Genomic DNA, 20,527 nt, shown 5'->3' with positions numbered 1-20,527 from the left:
TGGAATATTGTGTACAGTTCTGGAGGCCACATTACCAAAAAGATGTGCGAAGAGTTGAGTCGGTTCAACGTATGGCCATCAGGATGGTCTCGGGGCTCAAGGATCTCCCGTATGAGGAAAGGCTGAATAAATTGCAGCTATACTCACTCGAAGAACGTAGAGAGAGAGGAAACATGATTGAGACGTTTAAATATATCACGGGCTGTATCGAGGTGGAAGATGATATCTTCTTTCTTAAAGGAACCTCGGCCACGAGAGGGCATCCGTTGAAAATCAGGGGCGGGAAAATTCATGGCGACACCAGGAAGTATTTCTTCACCAAAAGGGTGGTTGATCATTGGAATGAACTTCCACTGCAGGTGATTGAGGCCAGTAGCGTGCCAGATTTTAAAAGTAAATGGAATACACATATAGGATCTCTATGGGGGTAAAGTCAGGGGGGTGGGTCATTAGAGTGGGCAGACTTGATGGGCTGTGGCCCTTTTCTGCCGTCATTTTTCTATGTTTTTCTATGTTTCTATTCCAAGTGTGGTCTGACCATTGCCCTATAAAGCGGCATTATGACTTTCTCCGATCTACTCGTGATTCCTTTCTTTATCATGCCTAACATTCTATTTGATTTCTTTGCCGCTGCCACACATTGTGCCGATGGTTTCAGGGTCCTATCTATCAGTACACCCAGGTCTTTTTCTTGTTCGCTCTTACCCAGAGTTGCACCTGACATTCTATACATTCTATACTGACTTCCTATGCATTTTGCCACTACTATTGGGCTAATTCTATAAAGTAGGAGTTATCATGTTAGCATGTTTGCTCTGGAATGACGGGGCATAGGATGAAGGTGAAAGGGGATAAATTCAGAAGAAACCTTAGAAAATATTGTTTCACAGAAAGGGTGGTAAATGTTTAGAATGACATATACGAGGGTGTGCTGAAAAGTTCTCAGCCCAACCAAGATGGGAATGATGTGGAGCAATGAAACTTACAAGTTATTCCACATATTTATCCTTAAATTCAACACTCTTGGCACATCATGTCTGAAGTTTCTGTAACCCTTCCAAAAAATACTCTATCTGCTCTGATATACTGCTCCGCTGCTGCAATCACCTCCAAATCACTTGAAAATTGTTGCTCTTTCAAACTCTTTGTAAGGTTTGGAAACAGAAAATAGATGGAGCAAGATCTGGTGAGTAGGTTGGATGATATATGCACTGAAACCCCCAACTGCATCAAAAAATCCATTGTTTTGCCAGCCTTGTGAGCAGGTGCATTGTCTTGCAAAAAAGAGAACTCATTTCCGCATCTTCCCTCTCCTTTTTTTCTTTCAATGCCTTCTTTAATCGGCACCCAAAGAAAGAAACCAAATAAGTTGCCGTAGATACTTAAAAGTCACAACAAAGAACTGCAAATGCTAACAGTAGTAAAGGGAGGAGTGAAGCAAAAAACACCACAGTGATATGTTACATTTTTGTTTATATAGTGTATCCTCAGTGTGAGGTGATAAGCTGTAAGGGGCCAAGTTCAAAAGAACTAAGGCCAGGATTCTCAAAAAACCACGTTAAAAAGCGACGGTCTGCTAACGCAGCCGTTTTGATAGTGAATTCAAAAAAGCAAGACATTTTCAAAAAAATCGTGCATGCAGATGAGCTCAGCGGACAGCTGTGAAGATTCATTCAATTTACATGTGCCCATTGCTGGTGATAGCGATGGGCACATGCGTAGAAAAAAACGCGTAAAAAACCCAAACAAAAACCCAACAGCGGGAGAGATGCCACTCTCCCCGCTGCCAAGACACCTGCCGCTGCTCCGTCACGTGCACTGCCCGCAGCGGTAGAGATACCCACTCTCCCCGCTCTCAAGTGACCTCCCCCCCGCCTCCGACAACCCTTCCCCAACTTTGTTGTACTGTATGCCTGGAACAAACTGCCAGATTTGGTATGTCAAGTTCCATCTCTGGCGGTACTCAAATGCAGGCTGAAAGTCCACTTTTTTGAAGCTGTGTTTTTAAGTCCTAACCCTACCAACATGCAAACCGCCATATTTGTTTGTCATTCCCTCTTTAGTCCTCTACCCTCTTCATCCCTTTGTATTTCCCTACCTGAGCTGTATATATTGATTCATCATTTTGTCCAGTGTGTCTGTCATCATTAGATTGTAAGCTCTTTCGAGCAGAGAAACAGAGCTGTGTGCATCTGATAGCACTAAAGCAGTGGTCTCAAACTCAAACACTTTGCAGGACCACATTTTGGATTTGTAGGTACTTGGAGGACCTCAGAAAAAATAGTTAATGTCTTATTAAAGAAATGACAATTTTGCATGAGGTAAAACTCTTTATATTTTATAAATCTTTCCTTTCAGGGCTACCCAGCTTTTTCTGAAACGTGCGATGCTTCAAGGCAAAAAGACTATATTGTTGCTTTGGCTGGAGCGCCGGGCCCCTACGTTGCAACATTGGAGGGTGCATATGACAACTATGCTGAAAATGGAACACACACAGCTCAGAACCCTGGATTCCCTGGCTGGCCGGCGGTTTATACGCATTTGGGGACCTTTCTGGAACTCCTTTTCCCCAATTGCACGGAGCAGACTTTTGAACATCTGAGATAATGTGTGAGGCAAGCTGTATAATCTCTTGTTTATGCTACTTTTCTTGTCCTCTCTTTTCTTTCTGTCTCTTTATTTTCGTTCGCTCCCTTCAGTTAGGTGGTTGAGTGGGTGGGGATGGGTTGGGGTAGGGTGGGAGGTTGAAATATAAAACTGTTTGAGCTTGCTCTTTGCTGCTTTTGATATATTTTTCACTGAACTACAGATACCTGTGTTAGTTTTGGTTGCTCAATAAAAATGATTTAAACATAAAACTTTCTTTTTGGCTAAGTCTTAATAATAATATTGTCATTTATAGCTAAAGAGCCATATGATCAAGAAACTGTTTCATTTTACTTTTGTGATTATGATAAACATACCGAGGGCCTCGTTTTTTTTTTTATCTTTATTAATTGTCAAAACTAATACAAAGTGCCAAGAATTGGACAGACATTAATAATCAACGTAAGCACTTAAATTCCATCAATTACAATGCAGAAGAAAAATATCCCTCCCCTCCCATCCAACAATTTAGGGCTCCTTTTTCGAAGCCGCCTTAGCGGTTTAACGTGCGTAATAGTGCGTGCTAAACTGCTGGCCGTGCTAGCCGCTACCGCCTCCTCATGAGCAGGCGGTAGTTTTTCGGCTGCCGCGGGGGTTAGCACGTAATAAAAAGTCACGTGCGATAAAGCCGCTAATGCGGCTTCGTAAAAGGAGCCCTTAATCAAGAAATAAACCAAAAAGATTCCCCCCCTGCCCCATCCTGGATATGTATAGAAATAAACAAAAATAAAATAAAAGACAACTCTGTTGAAGTAACAAAGGATGTCAACGGACCCCAAACCAAATTTTAAAAAATTGCTATGCCCCAATATATTTCCTTCTCCGTGGTGTATACTATTTCCAGTTAGTGTGCACTATTATCGATGAAAGACAAAACTCAAAATTTTGTAGGTTTCAGCTCCTTTTTATTTGGTAATGACACGCAATGTAATAGGTGATGTCTTTGTTAATTTTTATGTACAGTAGTTGCAAATGACAGCCCATCCCTAGTTTTAAAAGTCAGTTACTTGGATTGAACCTTGTCACCAGTTGTTTTTTTCTTAATTTTAATGTTTGCATTTCATTCTCACGTTTTTATTCCCATGGTCTACACTTCCATTTTGATCAATTTTATTGAAATGTATGTACTGTCTTTTTTGCTGTATTTTATCAAGATGTTTTTATTGAAATGTATGTAGTGTTCTTCATGCTGTGAGCCGCTTAGAACCTCCCTGGTATGGCGGCATATGAATAAATTATTATTATTATTGATGTCTTCTTGATATCTTCCTGTTCAGTTCATACTTAGAAAACAACAAAAGTGAGAGAAAACAAGGATTACAAAACTCAAAAAAGTTGAATATGTCCACAAGTTTAACAATGTCCAAAAGACAAAAATCTTTCAAATAACAGTCATTGTACAACGTGTTGAAACTCATACACCACACAGTGGTAGGATCCGGCAAGGCTGTGTTTTGGTAAAAGATGCCTGCGTCAAGTCATTGAATAGTAAACACAAAAATTCTTATCTCTAAACAATTGTTACCGTTATAATAACAAATACCATTGTTACATATGAGATAAGATACACAATGGTATTTGTTATTATAACGGTAAAAATTGTTTAGAGATTGATAAGAATTTTTGTATTTATCATCTAATTACCCCATGCTTTACTATTCAATGTTTTACATTGGGGAGATGTTTTAAGGCTTTATTCTGTAATATCTTTGCGTCAATATCCCCTGCCTTCCCTACGCACCAATGTCTGAAAGATTTTGGCCCAGATTCTCCAAATGGTGCCCACATTGGTGACTGCTTACAAAAGCAGCACTGATCATGTGTCGATCAGTTGCGCTGTTTGGAGAATCGTGGCTACGTGAAAGGTAGGCACCGCAAATGTAGGCCAGAATTTTAAAGGCCTACATTTTTGGTGCTCACCTCTCATAAGAATCGCATCTGTAGAGGTGCCTAACAGTGCTTAAGGCCACTTCTGGTGTTAGCCACACCTAAAGTACAGTGACCACAGGTGCCGCAAGGCACCTCCTTAGTTGCGGCAAAGGCACTGTCTTTTGGAGGTGCCTAAGGATGCCTCCATTTTTTGATGACGTTTTAATTGGTTTTTAATCGACACAGTCAATTACTACGCCAATTGAACCGATTAAAAATGATAAGTTAGGCGGTGTTGGGGTGCCTACTGCTGCCTAACTAACTGCGCCATTTAGAGAATTTGCTCCTTTGTCTTTTGGACATTGTTTATATATTAAAGTTTTGGGGGGTTTTGTAACCCTTGTTTTATCTTACTTTTTTTTTTCTTTTCTTTTGTGGTCTCTGTGAGGTATTTTCCTTCTCTCTTTTTTGTGATTTCTCTCTTTTTTTTGTGCTTAGTTCTTACTTAGGGCGATCAACCACTTGCATTCCCCCTCCCTTCCCAAGTTCCCAGATGAATTAAAAATAGAAAATGAGCCTTTGCATGACACAGAATCCTCAGAGATCCTTAAGATCCAAACCAGCAACTATACCCTGGGTTAAGGGGTCCTTTTACTAAGACACACTAACAGATGTAGCATGCGCTAACAAATTAGTGTGTGTTTAGTGCCTTTACAGCCTTGGGGTATACAATGGGATGCATGGCATTTGGGGTGCGCTATTCATTAGCATGTGTTAAATCAGTTAACACGTATGTTAAATCATTAAGGGCTGCATTAGTAAAAGGACCCCGTAATGACATATCACAGGACCCCTTAATGATTTATCAACAAAAATTATGCCAGTCCTTTTGTGACATGGAAATTTCAGTCTAATCAATAGCTTTTGGAAAAAAAATAAAAGAGAAAAGAAAACTAGTATGCTTTCTGGGCCAGAAATAGCAGCGCATAACTATAAAAGCATCATACTGCAGCCTGAGGGCTTGATTGAAAGGATTGGACATTGCTGGCATTTCTATAAGCCATATTCAAAAAGTTCATCATATCTATAATCATCATGTTCCCTTTCAACAATGAATTCACATTCAGGCCCATAGATTCAGCTTCAGTGAGACGAGCGAGCCATCTATCACACAGATACAAAGCAATTGCTCACGTACCCATTTAAGACAAACTTTATTAATGTACTCTGTATGAAAATGCAATGCAAAATTCACAGCCTGGAATGTCTGGTTATTGAAAGGGGCGCAATGCAAGAGTTATGCTACATTAATAAAGCTTGTATTAAATGGCTAGGTGAGCAATAACGTCACATTTGCATGATTCACATTTGTCATAAAATACCAAAGGCGGCATTTTGATTAAGGCAAATGGGACCATGCTATCTGTTTTCCACAGATGGTTTGCATTATGCCCTCTTCTTGAATTTGAAATTTAGGCCTGATTGTTATGCACAGAATGTAGCATTATATCTGTAAGCTCTAATTACCTAGAGAACATCAATCTAATTTTGACTTTTATGGGGCTTTTCCTTTATAGATCTTGTTTCATTGCTACTAGTAAGAGTGCAGATTAACTACATCACCAAACTAGCAACCAAATAAAAGCAGCAGGCTTAGGAAGTTGGATAAAATGGCCTTTTTTTCATTAAGAGGCCCTCTTACTAAGCTAACGCATGGTTAATACAGCTTAAAATGACTTATCGTGGGACAAGCTCAGATGTCCTGTGGTAATTTCCAAATTTGTATGCATTAACCGCTTGCTAAAATTTTTCTTGAAAGGGGCATGAATGGGTGGGCGGGCATGAGTTTAGCACAGACCCTATTTCTATGAGGGCAAATCAAAAATTAAAGGCAATTGTTAAATTATTCAATAACCAGAACAGAGTTAGCAAAATGCAACTTATGTACTCGTATACTTTACTAACAACATATAATCCTAAATCCCAAACACCCAACAAGAGCTTTTAGGCGTAGGAGGAGCCAGTCCTTCGCCTAAAAGCTGGATTCTATAGCCGGTGTCTGTCAAAAAGAACACCGGTTACAGAATCCACCTTTCCCCATCAACAATCGCGGTTGGAGAGATGAGCCATCTCTCCTGCCGCAATCCACCCCTCTCCCCGACACAATCAGGGCAGGAGGGAGCCGAAGCCCTCCTTTCCCGGTGACTACCCACCCACCCAACATGATCGGGGCAGGAGGGAGCCCAAGCCCTCCTGCCCCAGCGACCCCCCCCCCCCCGACTCGATCCAGGCAGGAGGGAGCCCAAGCCCTCCTGCCCTAGTGAAATCCCCTATCCCCCACCCTCACTAAGATATGGGCAGGAGGGATCCAGGCCCTCCTGTTCTCAGAGCATCCCCCTCCCACCCGCTGACCCCGCAATCCCCCCGTGACCCCTCAACACTACCCCCCACCCTCTACACCCCCCACATATCTGAAAAACATTTGGCCGGACAGACGGCTCCCAAGCCCGTCCATCCGGCAGGCCCACCATCCATTGAATGGCAGGCCTTAGGGCCTGATTGGCCCAGCGCCTCAAACCCTGACCACAGGTGGGGTCCGAGGCGCCTGGGCTAACCGGAATTGGCCCAGTAGTTTTAGACCCCTCCTGTGGGCGGGGCCTAATGTAACCCCCTCCTTCTCAGACTGAAGTAAAAGATATCCCTCTTGAAATAAGATTTGTTTTGTAGTCGTGCACACCGAGGGTTAAATTGATACCTTTCCCCAGGAGAAGGGGTGAATTACATAAACAAAATAATAATATATAATAATATGGTATAACCTTGAAATAAAAATAGTTATTAAACATATAATAAAATAAATATAAAGAAGCACTATGAATTCAGAATTTAAATTAGAAATAATATTTAATAAACAAATGTTGTAAATCAAATCTAAACAAAGAGATTCTACTTCCCCTCTGTAAAGTTCTTCTTTTTCCTCAGATTTGGGTATTTGAGGCTTCATGTTCTTGCTATGTAGGGGTACCACGTAGGCGCGCTGTTGCTAGCAGACTCTCTCTTGCTGGAACCAACCTACTACTCTGACTTAAACAAACCAATAAGGGAAAACCCTATCCTAATCTAATAACTCCAAATTGCCTAAATATACTTTCTAAGCTAGGAAAAAAAATAGATAATTGATTTTCCTTATACTTTTTCCCTCCCCAGAATTTCCTATTTCCAAAATCACTCAAATTTCTTATATCTCAAAACACAAATAAAACCCAAAGTCTCAATAAATTTTACAGAAGATATTAAACTTCCAAAACAGTTTATCAAATTTTCTTCACCAATATTCCCTCATGACATTACACAGAAATCTCACAGACTATTTCTAACACCCAATAGTCTCACAGATAAAACAATTCTTCACATCCGCCAGAAAGAAATATTTCAACCTTGGAAGTTACCAGAATCTATGAATCAAACCAACTTCAACCACAACTTACAATTCTTATTCAAAATTCAATAAAATCAACTATAATTACCTTCACAAGAGCCACACAATCCAAAACACCTCCTCACAGAACCAAGTCACCCTCCCAATTGTCAAATCTCACAGTTAGAATGTTCAGACAGCTGATGCTGATCTCTGCATGAGGACAGCAGACCTGTGCAAGAGATCAGCAACAGAAAACCTCAAAACTGCACCAATACAAACAATACACAAACCATACTTCTCAAAAATAAAAAAACACAGATCTTTCCTCCCAGATCCTCTCTGCTTCATTAAACCCTTTAAAAACTTCTTTAAACCCTGGTTTTTTTTCTCAAGTAGCTATTAAATTTTTAACCCTGGTTACACTAAGGCTACTGGGCCGATTCCGGTTGGCCCAGGTGCCTCAGCTGTTTAAATGTTCTATAAAGAAAAGTAGATGCCTATGCAGTGGCATACCTGCATTGGTTGCTCCCCAGAGCGAAGCATCCCCTCCAGGCAGTAGGAAAATATATAAACATGATGGCAGATAAAGGCCAAATGGCCCATCTAGTCTACCCATCCATAGTAGCTATTATCTCTTTCTCTCTCTGAGAGATCCCATGTGCCTGTCCCCGGCCCTCCTAAATTCAGACACAGTCTCTGTTTCCACCACCTTTTCTGGGAGACTGTTCCACGCATCTACCACCCTTTCCATATAAAAGTATTTCCTCAGATTACTCCAGAGTCTATCACCTCTTAACTTCATCCTATGCCCTCTCATTGCAGAGTTTTCTTTCAAATGAAAGAGACTCGACTCATGCACATTTATCCAATTCTCTGGTCACCAGTCAAAGAAATTGATCAGATTTGTCTGACAAGACCTACCTCTAGTGAATCCATGTTGCCTCCAGTCCTGTAATCCACAGGATTCCAGAAACTTGACCATTCTCCGTTTTAAAAGTGTTTCCATTAATTTGCTTACCACATAAGTCAGACTTACTGGCCTGTAATTCCCTACTTCTTCCTTTCTTCCACTTTTGTGGAGAGGGACCACATTCGCCCTTCTCCAGTCCTCCGGTACCACTTCCGACTCTAGAGACTCATTGAAAAGGTCAGTCAGCAGGGCGACCAGAACTTCCCTAAGTTCCTTCAGCACCCTCGGATGTACACTATCCGGTCCCATCACTTTGTCTACCTTTATTTTAGCTAGCTCCTCACAAACACAACCCTCTGAAAATCGATCAGAGTCTATTACTCCTCCATCCCAATTCACATTTGTCTTTTGCAGTCCTGCTCCTGGCGCTTCAGCCAAAAACACAGAGCAGAAATATTTTTTAAGTAATTCAGCCTTTTCTTCATCAGCTTCTACATATTCCTCCCCTTCACCTTTGAGTCTCACAATGCCGCTTTTGCACTTATTTCTACATAGTAACATAGTAACACAGTAGATGACGGCAGATAAAGACCCGAATGGTCCATCCAGTCTGCCCAACCTGATTCAATTTAAATTTTTTAATTTTTTCTTCTTAGCTATTTCTGGGCAAGAATCCAAAGCTTTACCCTGTACTGTGCTTGGTTTCCAACTGACAAAATCTCTGTTAAGACTTACTCTAGCCCATCTACACCCTCTCAGCCATTGAAGCCCTCCCCAGCCCATCCTCCACCAAACGGCCATATACAGACACAGACCATGCAAGTCTGCCCAGTACTGGCCTTAGTTCAATATTTAATCTTATTTTCTGATTCTAGATCCTTTGTGTTCATCCCACGCTTCTTTGAACTCAGTCACAGTTTTACTCTCCACCACCTCTCTTGGGAGCGCATTCCAGGCATCCACCACTCTCTCCGTAAAGTAGAATTTCCTAACATTGCCTTTGAATCTACCACCCCTCAACCTCAAATTATGTCCTCTGGTTTTACCATTTTCCTTTATATATCTAAAAAATGTCTTGTCTCCCCGTTTTATCATATCAGCTATTTTTTTTCTTCCATTTGCATTTTGCTTTCCTGACTACACGACTAACCTCTCTTAACTTTTCCGGATATTTTTACCTGTCTTCCTCTTTCTGTGATCTTTTGTAGTTTATGAAAGCTAACCTCTTATTCCTTACCTTCTCAGCTACTACTTTTGAGAACCAAAGCAGCCTTCTTTTCCTCTTACTTTTACTTACTTGCCTTACAAAGAGGTTTGTCGCCCTTACAATCGTTCCTTTCAGTTTTGCCCACTGCATTTCTATTTCTTCCAGACGTTCTCACCCAGACAACAATTCCTTGACATAAACCCCCATCTGAACAAAGTTAGTTTTTTGAAAGTCTAGAACCTTTGCTTTTGAATGAGCCCTCTCTATACCCATCTTAATATTAAACCGTACCATGCAGTGATCACTGGATGACAGATGATCACCCATGTAACATCAGAAACACTTTCCACTTTTGTAAGCACTAAGTCTAGTATGACCCCATCCCGTGTGGGTTCCATTACCAATTGCCGGAACAGTTCTCCTTGTAGAGAATCCAGGATCTCCCTACTTCTAGAAGACCCCACAATAGAGATACCCCAATCAACATCCAGCATGTTAAAATCACCTATTAGTAAGATTTCCCCTTTTTTAGATATATTCTGAATGTCTACTATTAAATCTCTATCTACTTCTTCTGTCTGTGTGGTTTCGAGGCTGCGGTTTAGTGGGTGCAGTTGTTGACTTTGACAGTCCCCTGCCCCAGAACACGAAGTTGACATCTAAAGGGGCAGGGTCTGGCAGAGTCGATAGCTGTATATACTAGACCACGGCCACACAGATTCTCCCTGTACCCAGGGTGGACTGCCCCCAAAACCCCACCCTTGGTATGCCCCTTCCAGGCACTCTGTTATAGACTTGCCCCTAGAAGGTAAATTTATTAATTTGGCTTGCCACCCCAAATATTTCTATTTAGGGATACCACTGCATTGACAGAGGTTGTGGTAAGAGCAGAGAGCGTAGCTGGTTTTAAGAAAGGTTTGGACAATTTCCTGGAGGAAAAGTCCATAGTCTGTTATTGAGAAAGATATGGGGGAAGCCATTGCTTGCCCTTGACCGGTAGCATGGAATGTTGCTGCTCCTTGGGTTTTGTCCAGGTACTAGGAACCTGGATTGGCCATCGTGAGAACAGGCTACAGGGGTTGATGGATCAGGATTGGCCACCTTGAGAACCGGCTACTGGGCGTGATCTGGCCCAGTAAGGCTATTCTTATGTTTTTATGCTCTTATGCTATCTTAGACTAAGCCCTTGTATAGTATATAGCAACACTCAAATGATTTTTGCAGAGGCAATAAGCTATTGCAAACTGCACAATCTCTCTAAACAAAGCTGAATTAGGAAATGGTTGATATTATCTTCTGAGTCTCAGATTGCAGGTTGCATCAATTCCCTGTGGAGTAATACAGCCACAGCTTAGAAATGCCACAATCTATGTGCTAAATGTTGGGGGTGTTTTTTTTGCATGCAGCCTAGCAAGGTCTCTTTAAATGCGAAGCGAAGCTGTACATCTGTCCTCAAGATGGTGAAGTGTCCTTGCAGTCGAAATACAACAGCTGGACTGTAAGACATCTGATCAAAGGGCAGCATTTCCCTTTGTATGCCTGATTATGGAATCTGCTTCTTCATTCAGATTCAGCATACATCTATTAGACTATTACTTGCATAAAATGGGCTATTCTTCAGGGTGCCTCAAAAACTTGCAATATTGTACAGTATAATCTCGTTATAACAGACTTCAAAGTACCTGGAAAAACAGTCCGTTATATCCAGAGTTGCATTTTTAAAAAACTTTATTTAGGTCAACTTGAAACAACGTACAATCAATGAACAACAGTCAGTGCACAAGCATATCAGCAACATCAATAACAAAACTCAGCAAAACATTGGTATGGCACGAAATGATTGCAAACCAGAACACTAAACGATGTTCTAATCTAAAGCATTATGTCGCACTGTACTGGAAAGAAAAATAATCTGTTATTTTCTTCTGGGCTGCATTTTGATACTATATCACCGGCACGCCACGTGCCTTGTAGGCGGAGCCTACATGTCTGTTATAGCCGAACAAAACTACAGCTAAAAGTGGCTGTGGGGAGCAAATTAGTTGTCCGTTATATGCAAAAGTCCATTATATGCGAGTCCGCTATATGCGGTGATTTTCTCCATGTTCATAAAGGCACATGGCCGGGACCAGCAGTTCTCGTCCGCTATAAACGATATTCCGTTATAAGCGAGTCCGTTATAATGAGATTCTACTGTAATTCTAGTCTTGTTTAACTGTTATTGAGATACGTCTGCCCTGTTGGGGTTATGGAGGGATCAATAGAGGACATTCCTGGCTAGATGCACAAGAGTAGAAAGCTCAAAATAATTTGCCCTTTGAAATATAGCAAAATACATTAACTGCATAGAAAGGAGTACTGCCACAACTATGAAACAGCATGAGATTATTGCAAGAGGCAGAATGTTGATGGTGCTTTAACCTGCGACATCAACAAGTAGTAATCGTTTGAGAAGGGTAAAGGGAATGGGACTTAATATACTGCTTTTTCTGTGTGGTTACAATCAAAGTGATTTACATATTTTATAGACAGGTACTTATTTTGTACCTGGCGCAATGAATTGTTAAGTGACTTGCCCAGAGTCACAAGGAGCTGCAGTGAGAACAGTATCTTTTTCTCTTTCATAGTAAGTATCCTTTGTGCATTTATTCATTGATCAGTAGAAATCTTGAGGGGTTTTATTTTTCTAATTTTTTTTTGTCTAGCAATCATACCTGTGGATATGTGGACCTATGCTGTGCTTCTTTCTAGTCACTGAAACTATACTACGTTTAAAAATTTCATATAATTCAAATCAGCCAAGCTTATGGCAAACTCATTGCAGAAGTAAACCCTCCCCCCCAGCTCTTTTCATAATCTTTAAGAATAAAATATGGAGGACCCTCAGCATTCAACCTGGATATTCAATGCCAGGCCATTTCCAGCAACCGGCTTTCAATATCCAGGTTTTTCAAAGCCTGGCCTTAACCTGTGCCACCCCAAAAACTGGCAGTGGCTCTGCTCCCCTACCTCCTCTTCTGGCTGCTGTAATTTTAAATCTTCGGCATGTAGCATATGTTCTTCTTTCCTTCCACCCCTTCCCCCCCCCCCCCCCCGCAGGACCCTGTGTTACAACCTCTCTCTTCAGCTCTGAACTCCCCCACTTACCTTCTCCCCGGTCTTTGTTAAATATTCAGGCAGCAGCCACAGCAGTGTTAATGAGATGAGCCTGGTGCCTTCGGTCTGCCCCAGAAGTCTTAGGGGTGATCATCAGTGAGAACATGAAGACTGCCAATCAAGTGGAGCAAGCTTCATCCAAGGCAAGGCAAATCATAGGTTGCATACGCAGGAGTTTCGTCAACCTGAAGTCATTATGCCATTATATAGATCCATGGTGAGGCCCCACCTGGAATACTGTGTGCAATTCTGGAGGCCGCATTACCGTAAGGATGTGCTGAGACTGGAGTCGGTCCAGAGAATGGCTACCCGGATGGTCTCGGGACTCAAGGATCTCCCGTACGACGAACGGCTGGATAAGTTGCAGCTGTACTCACTCGAGGAACGCAGAGAGAGGGGTGACATGATCGAGACATTCAAGTATCTCATGGGCCGCATCGAGATGGAAGAATATATCTTCTTTTTCAAGGGTCCCACGGCAACAAGGGGGCATCCGTGGAAAATCAGGGGCGGGAAACTGCACGGGGACACCAGGAAATTCTTTTTCACTGAAAGGGTGGTTGATCGCTGGAATAGTCTTCCACTTCAGGTTATTGAGGCCAGCAGCGTGCCTGATTTTAAGGCCAAATGGGATAGACACGTGGGATCTATTCACAGAGAAAGGTAGGGGAGGGATATTGGGGTGGGCAGACTAGATGGTCCGTGGCTCTTATCTGCTGTCTATTTCTATGTTTCTATCCCACCTACATGGGAGCAGGAAGTTGCTATAGAATGAAGACTTCTGGGGCAGGCTGAAGGCACCAGGCTCATCTCATTGACACTGCTGTGGTGGATGCCTGAAGATTTAACAGCGACTGAGGAGGAGGTAGGAGGGAGAGTTGAGAGCTGAAGAGAGAGGAGAGAGGTCATGCCGCAGGGAAAGAGGGATGCTGTACAGGTGGGGTGGTGGGAGAGAAAGAGATGCTGCCAGTGGGGAAGGGAAGATGAATGGAAAATTGTTGGACATAGCTGAGTGGACATAGGTGTGTGTGTGTGTGTGGGGCATAGGTGTGTGTGGGGGAGCATAGGTGAGTGGACATAGGTGTGTGTGGGGGGGGAAAGAAAGATGGTATACATGGTGGACATAGGTGTGTGTGGGGAGAAAGATGGTGTACATGGGAGAAGGAAGAAAGAGAGAAAATTGTTAAACATGATAATGGTAGAGAGGAGGAAGGGAGAAATATTGGATGTTGAGAGGGAAGGGTGGAATAGATAGAAAGGGATGAGACGAGGGAGGAATGTTGAACATGGTGGTGGAGGGAAAGGAGGAAGAGATGCAGCATTGTGTTGGGTAGGGTTGATAGAAGGAGAAATGTTGGGTATGGGGCTGGTGAGAAGGGACAAAAGATGCTGTACAGGAGAAGGAGAAGGAGAAATGTTGCACTTGGCAGTAGAGGTGGTGGGAGAGATATGCCCTGGATCTCCCCAGAAAGGTTGGGAATGAAAGAGAGGGATGGTGAACAGTGAGAGAGAGAAAGGGAGACATATTGCACATGGGGGGATGAAGGAGGGAGAGGAAGAAATGCAGAACAAAAAAAAGAGAAACTGGAACCAACTTGATGGAAAAATAAATCTCCAGACAACAAAGGTAAAAAAAACTGGAATTGATAGACTGAAATACGTTAACAGTGGGAAATGTATATAGCAGAAGTTTTTGTATTTTGTTCAACAGAAAAGGAAATGCATTTCTGGTTTTATTTCTCCACTGCTGAAGTACTTGTTGACTCTTGTAGCTGGAGGAGATCCCCAAGCACCACCAGCTGAGGCCCTCCTCCAAACGTGACCAGAACTCCCTTCTACCAAGTGTAGAAGTCGCTGGCAGCATCTTTGAGCCACTAAAGTGGCAGCATCTATGACTTAGGGATGCTGCTGCTGCCATCTGCCAAGCTTGGTAAAAGGGAATTTTGGCCACCTTCAGAGGAAGTCTTCAGCTGGAGGTCCTCATCAGCTGGAGTATTTATATTTTATATTTACATTAAAGGCTCTGACAGAGACCCATTTACAAAGTATGTATTTTTTCCAATTAATATTTCCAAATTAATAAAATGTCTTTGTTTATTTGTAAATGGTCTCTACACGCAGTCTTTTGCAGTCCAGGCCAGGAGCATTTACACCAGCTTTACGGCTGATATAACTGGGCATGCCTAAAATATATTAATTTGCCCTGCTACATGAGTATTCTGTAAAGAAAAGTTGGTGCCCACTTTCTAATATAGAGGGCCATTTTCGATAGTGCGTCCAAGTCTGACTTTGGATGTCTTGAGGAGGACATCTAAAATCCAAATCCTAAAAATGTCCATTTTTGAAACTGCTAGACATCCAATTTTTTTTTTTAGAAAATCACCTACTTAGAAGTCTTGGCCGTCAGGACGTACAACCTTTGGATGCTTAACTTTTTGGGGGCATTTCTGACCAGAAAAATGACTAAATTCAAAACATCTAAATCCAGGCCATTTGGATGTAGGAGGGGCCAGCATTGTTTTTAAACAAGTTTATTAGGATTTTATATACTGCCTATCAAGGCTATCTAAGCAGTTTTACAATCAAGTACTCAAGCATTTTCCCTATCTGTCCCGGTGAGCTCACAATCTATCTAACATACCTGGGAAGGATTAAGTGACTTGCCCAGGGTCAGAAGGAGCAGTGTGGGATTTGAACCCACAACCCCAGGGTGCTGAGGTTGTAGCTTTAACCACTGCGCCACACGCTCCTTCACACAGATATGCCAACAGAAAAGTGGAACCCCTAAAAGGTACTGCTGTGAACTTCAAATAAAGGGTGCCAGTTGTACATCACACCAGAGTCCCTTTATAATGTATGGTAAACCCTCCAAATCTCCCCTAAAATCTACTATACCCACCTGTCTATTCCTGCCAATAGTCCTTATGGCTGCAGGTGGCACCTAATGAGAGTATAATAGGATTTTTTTTATTATAATTTTTCATAACACAGTTCAAACAGAACAGTAAAAAATAAAGATAACAAAATCATATAGAAAACAAATAAACCCTTTCCTCACAATATAATCTTTCTAGCCCACTATAATGGAGGAGTTACTAAACATTTTACATATTATTACAGAGGAAATATTTAACTCAGAATAAACCTGAGCTAGACCATCTTTAGTTCTGTATTTACTTTAAGTCCTAATAAAGATCAGCATTCACTTTTCAGTCTCCTAGTATAGTAGGATTTTGGTGGGCTCACACTTTCTACCATAAATGTAGTGGTTGGAGTGGTTTAGGGTCCTCGGTCCTCCTCTTTATGTCTCATTAGCCCAACCATCAGGCTGCTTAAGACACCTGTGTGATGCTCTACTAAAAATAATAAAATAACTTTATTTTTGTATACCGCCATACCCCGAAGAGTTCTAGGCGGTTCACATTATTTAGACAGAGATTACAAGTGGTTACATATCAAATTGATCATGGAGTACTTTGACAGAGATTACGAGTGGTTACACAAATTGATCATAGAGTAGCAGACAGCAAGGAGAGAGTATTTACAAGTGATTACATATCAAAATGGTCATAGAGTTGCGAACAGCAAGGAGAGAAGTAGTGGGAAGAGGAGGGAGAACTAGGAATTCCCATATCAGGTGCTGCTGTTCTAGAGAGAGGTATACAGTAAAACCTTAGATTGCAAGTAACTAGATTTGCAAGTGTTTTGCAAGACAAGCAAAACATTTTGTTTTAACTTGATATACAAACAAGGTCTTACAATACAAGTACATACAGTATACGCACATCATAACTGAGCCGATGGTTCTTCTCTCTTTGATGCTGCGAGAGTGTAGTGACAGTTCTAAGCGAGTGAGGTCTTGCAATATGAGTACATAAAGTAGACACGCATCACATCATCACAACTGAGCCAATGGTTCTTCTCTCGGACATTGCAAGAGTGCAGTGACTGTTCTAAACGAGCGAGGTCTTACAATACAAGTACGTATAGTATTTTGTATTAAAGTTTTTGTGTTGTGGAACAAATCATCTGAGTTTCTATTATTTCCTAGGGGAAATTAGCTTTGATATATGAGTGCTTTAGATTACAAGCATGCTTCTGGAACCAGTGGCGTACCTAGGGTATGTGGCACCCGGGGCCCATCATTTTTTGACACCCCCCCAATCTATATGAAAAATATGATTTTTAGTAACAATCCACATATCACACGACAAGAGTGTACCTAGGAAAAGGCAGCATCTTAAACACTGCAGTGAGCACTAGAACAACAACACATACATTGTAAAACTAAACAAGCCAGATCCCGCACAGTCAATTGGTCCTGCAGTCAATGCCAACTGAAAACTATGTTCTTTTCATACACACAGAACAGAGATACACCATCGCCCAATATGGAATAATCACAAACTAAAAATAGAAATATGTAGACAAAAGTTAAACTGAACCGCCAAGAAACCAGACTCTGCATAGAATGCAACACCACAAAAACAGTAACACATGTCCTCTAATACAGTGCAAAATATAAAGACAGTAGATGTAAATTTGAAAAAACTGATACATAACAATCACCACTTTACAAATTAACAAATAAAATAAAACAAATAATGAGAAATTAAAAAATACCATTTTATTGGACTAATCCCCGTAAGCTCGGTCCCCATCCCCGCAAACCACCTGATTCCATCCACCCAAGCCTTGAATTGTTTATATTAAAGTATAAAAAGAAACAATATTCTGTACAATTGTCAATTTATAAATCAGCGTCTTCTCCCCACTCTCTTTTCCCCATTTCCCTTCAGTGTCCTCAGCCCACTCTCTCTCCACTTTCCTTCAGTGCACGCACATAAAAACAAGCAAGTAATTTATATCATTTTCATTCTATTCATTCATAGAAATTAAAGTCTAAATAATGCCAGTCACATAACAAAACATGATTTTACAAAAATAATTCCCTGCACAGTCAAGCCTGCAAGGATTACTAGATGTCTTTCAGCAGCTCCCCTCCCTCCCTCCCTCCCTCCCCCTTTGTGGCCAAGTCAAAATGATCTACCAACAATAAAATTTTAAAAATACAAAGCACACTGTACGCAGAGAAAATGTTAATTATCATTTATATTCCGCGGGTTTTCAAAGAGGTCAAGGCAGATGACTTTATGCAATGTCACCTCAATAACAACTATACAAAAATAGACAAATATTCCCCCTCCCTTTTTACTAAAATGCGATAGCGGTTTTTAGCGCAGGGAGCTGCGCTGAATGCCCCATGCTGCTCTCAACGCTCATAGGCTCACTGCGCTAAAAAACGCTATTGCGTTTAGTAAAAGGGGGCCATAGTGCAAAATATAGACAGCATATATAAATTCTCAAAGCAGACACATTTTGATCACTAAATTGAAAATAAAATCATTTTTCCTACTTTTACATGAGTCTCTGGTTGCACTTTATTCTTCTGACTGTGCATCCAATATTTCTTCCCTTCTTTCAGCCTCCTGTATGCTTCCTCTCCTCCAGACCTCATTCCCTCCCCAAACTTTTTCTTTGTTTCACCCTACCCCTTCTTTCTTTTTCTCTCTCTCCATACCCCCTTTCTTTCTGTATGACTGTTTTTCTCTCTCTCTCCATGCCCCATTTTTCTTTGTTTCACCATGCCCCCTTTCTTTCTTTCTGGCTCCCTGTCCCCTCCTTTCTTTCTTTCTCGCTGCCCTCCCCTATGCCACCGCCACAGGGGAATAGGTGCCACTGCCACCATCGGGAACAGGCTGGCACCGAGTTCGCCCTGCTTCTCTTCCCCGCGGGGCCGACCAACTCTTGCCACCCAACGTCAATTCTAACGTCGGAGAGGACGTTCTAGGCCAGCCAGGCAGCGATTGGCTGGCCCAGAACGTCCTCTCCGACGTCAGAATTGACGTGGGTGGCGAGAGTTGGTCGGCCCCACAGGGAAAAGCAGGGAGAACTTGCCGCCGGCCTGTTCCGGATGGCGGCAGTGGCACTCAAGTGGCTAAAGAGCCGCAGTTTGCCGGCCTAGGGAGAACACTGGAGGGTGGCCAGCTGTGCATCCCCTTGGGATGTAAACCCGGGGCGGACCGCCCCCCCCACCCCCCCACCTTGGTATGCCACTATCTTTACCTCACTCCCTCCCTATGACCAAAAATTCTCCTTTTTTCTATTCCCCGTGTACACAACCATATCTTTCCCTCCCTTCCTCTCTCCCAAGTCCATGCCTTCTGTGTCCAAAAACACATTCCCTCCCCCACCTCAGCATCTCTTTCCCTCCCTTCCTCTCTCCCAAGTCCATGCCTTCTGTGTCCAAAAACTCATTCCCTCCCCCACCTCAGCATCTCTTTCCCTCCCTTCCTCTCTCCCAAGTCCATGCCTTCTGTGTCCAAAAACCCATTCCCTCCCCCACCTCAGCATCTCTTTCCCTCCCTTCTTCTCTCCCAAGTCCATGCCTTGTGTCCAAAACGCACTCCCTCCCCCCCTTTTGTGTTCCGCGTTTGCCTCCCAGCCCATCTTTGCAACTTTCTCAGCAAAAAGGAGCTCGAGCCGCGAGGCTTGTCTTCAGTTTCCTGCCTGCCCTGCCACGCACAAATAGCCGACCGTAAGTATTCTCCGACGTCAGCGCTGACATCGGAGGGCAGGCTTTGCTTAAGCCCTCCCTCCAACGTCAGCGCTGACATCGGGGAAGACTTCCCATCGGCTATATGTGAGCGGTAGGGCAGGAAGGAACAGAAGACGAGCCTCACGGCTCGAGATGTATTTAAGAACATAAGAACATAAGAAGTTGCCTCCGCTGAGGCAGACCAGAGGTCCATCTCGCCCAGTGGTCCGCTCCCGCGGCGGCCCATCAGGCCTGAGCAATGGTCCCAGACTATCCCTATAACCTACCGCTACTCTTATCTGTACCCCTCAATTCCTTTATCCTCTAGGAACCTATCCAAACCTTCTTTGAAGCCTTGTAACGTGCTCCGGCCTATCACAGCCTCCGGAAGCGCGTTCCATGTGTCCACCACCCTCTGGGTGAAAAAGAACTTTCTGGCATTTGTTTTAAACCTGTCTCCTTTTAATTTTTCCGAGTGCCCCCTTGTACTTGTGGTTCCCCATAATCTGAAAAATCTGTCCCTGTCTACTTTTTCTATACCCTTCAGGATCTTGAAGGTTTCTATCATGTCTCCTCTAAGTCTCCGCTTTTCCAGGGAGAACAGCCCCAGCTTTTTCAGTCTGTCAGTATATGAGAGGTTTTCCATACCTCTTATCAGTTTAGTTGCTCTTCTCTGGACTCCCTCAAGTATCGCCATGTCCTTTTTGAGGTACGGCGACC

The sequence above is a fragment of the Geotrypetes seraphini genome, chromosome 1 (genome assembly GCF_902459505.1).
Source record: "Geotrypetes seraphini chromosome 1, aGeoSer1.1, whole genome shotgun sequence".
NCBI classification, from domain to species: Eukaryota; Metazoa; Chordata; class Amphibia; order Gymnophiona; family Dermophiidae; genus Geotrypetes; species Geotrypetes seraphini.
The sequence above is the reverse complement of the archived record's forward strand: the minus strand, read 5'-3'. Positions refer to the sequence as shown.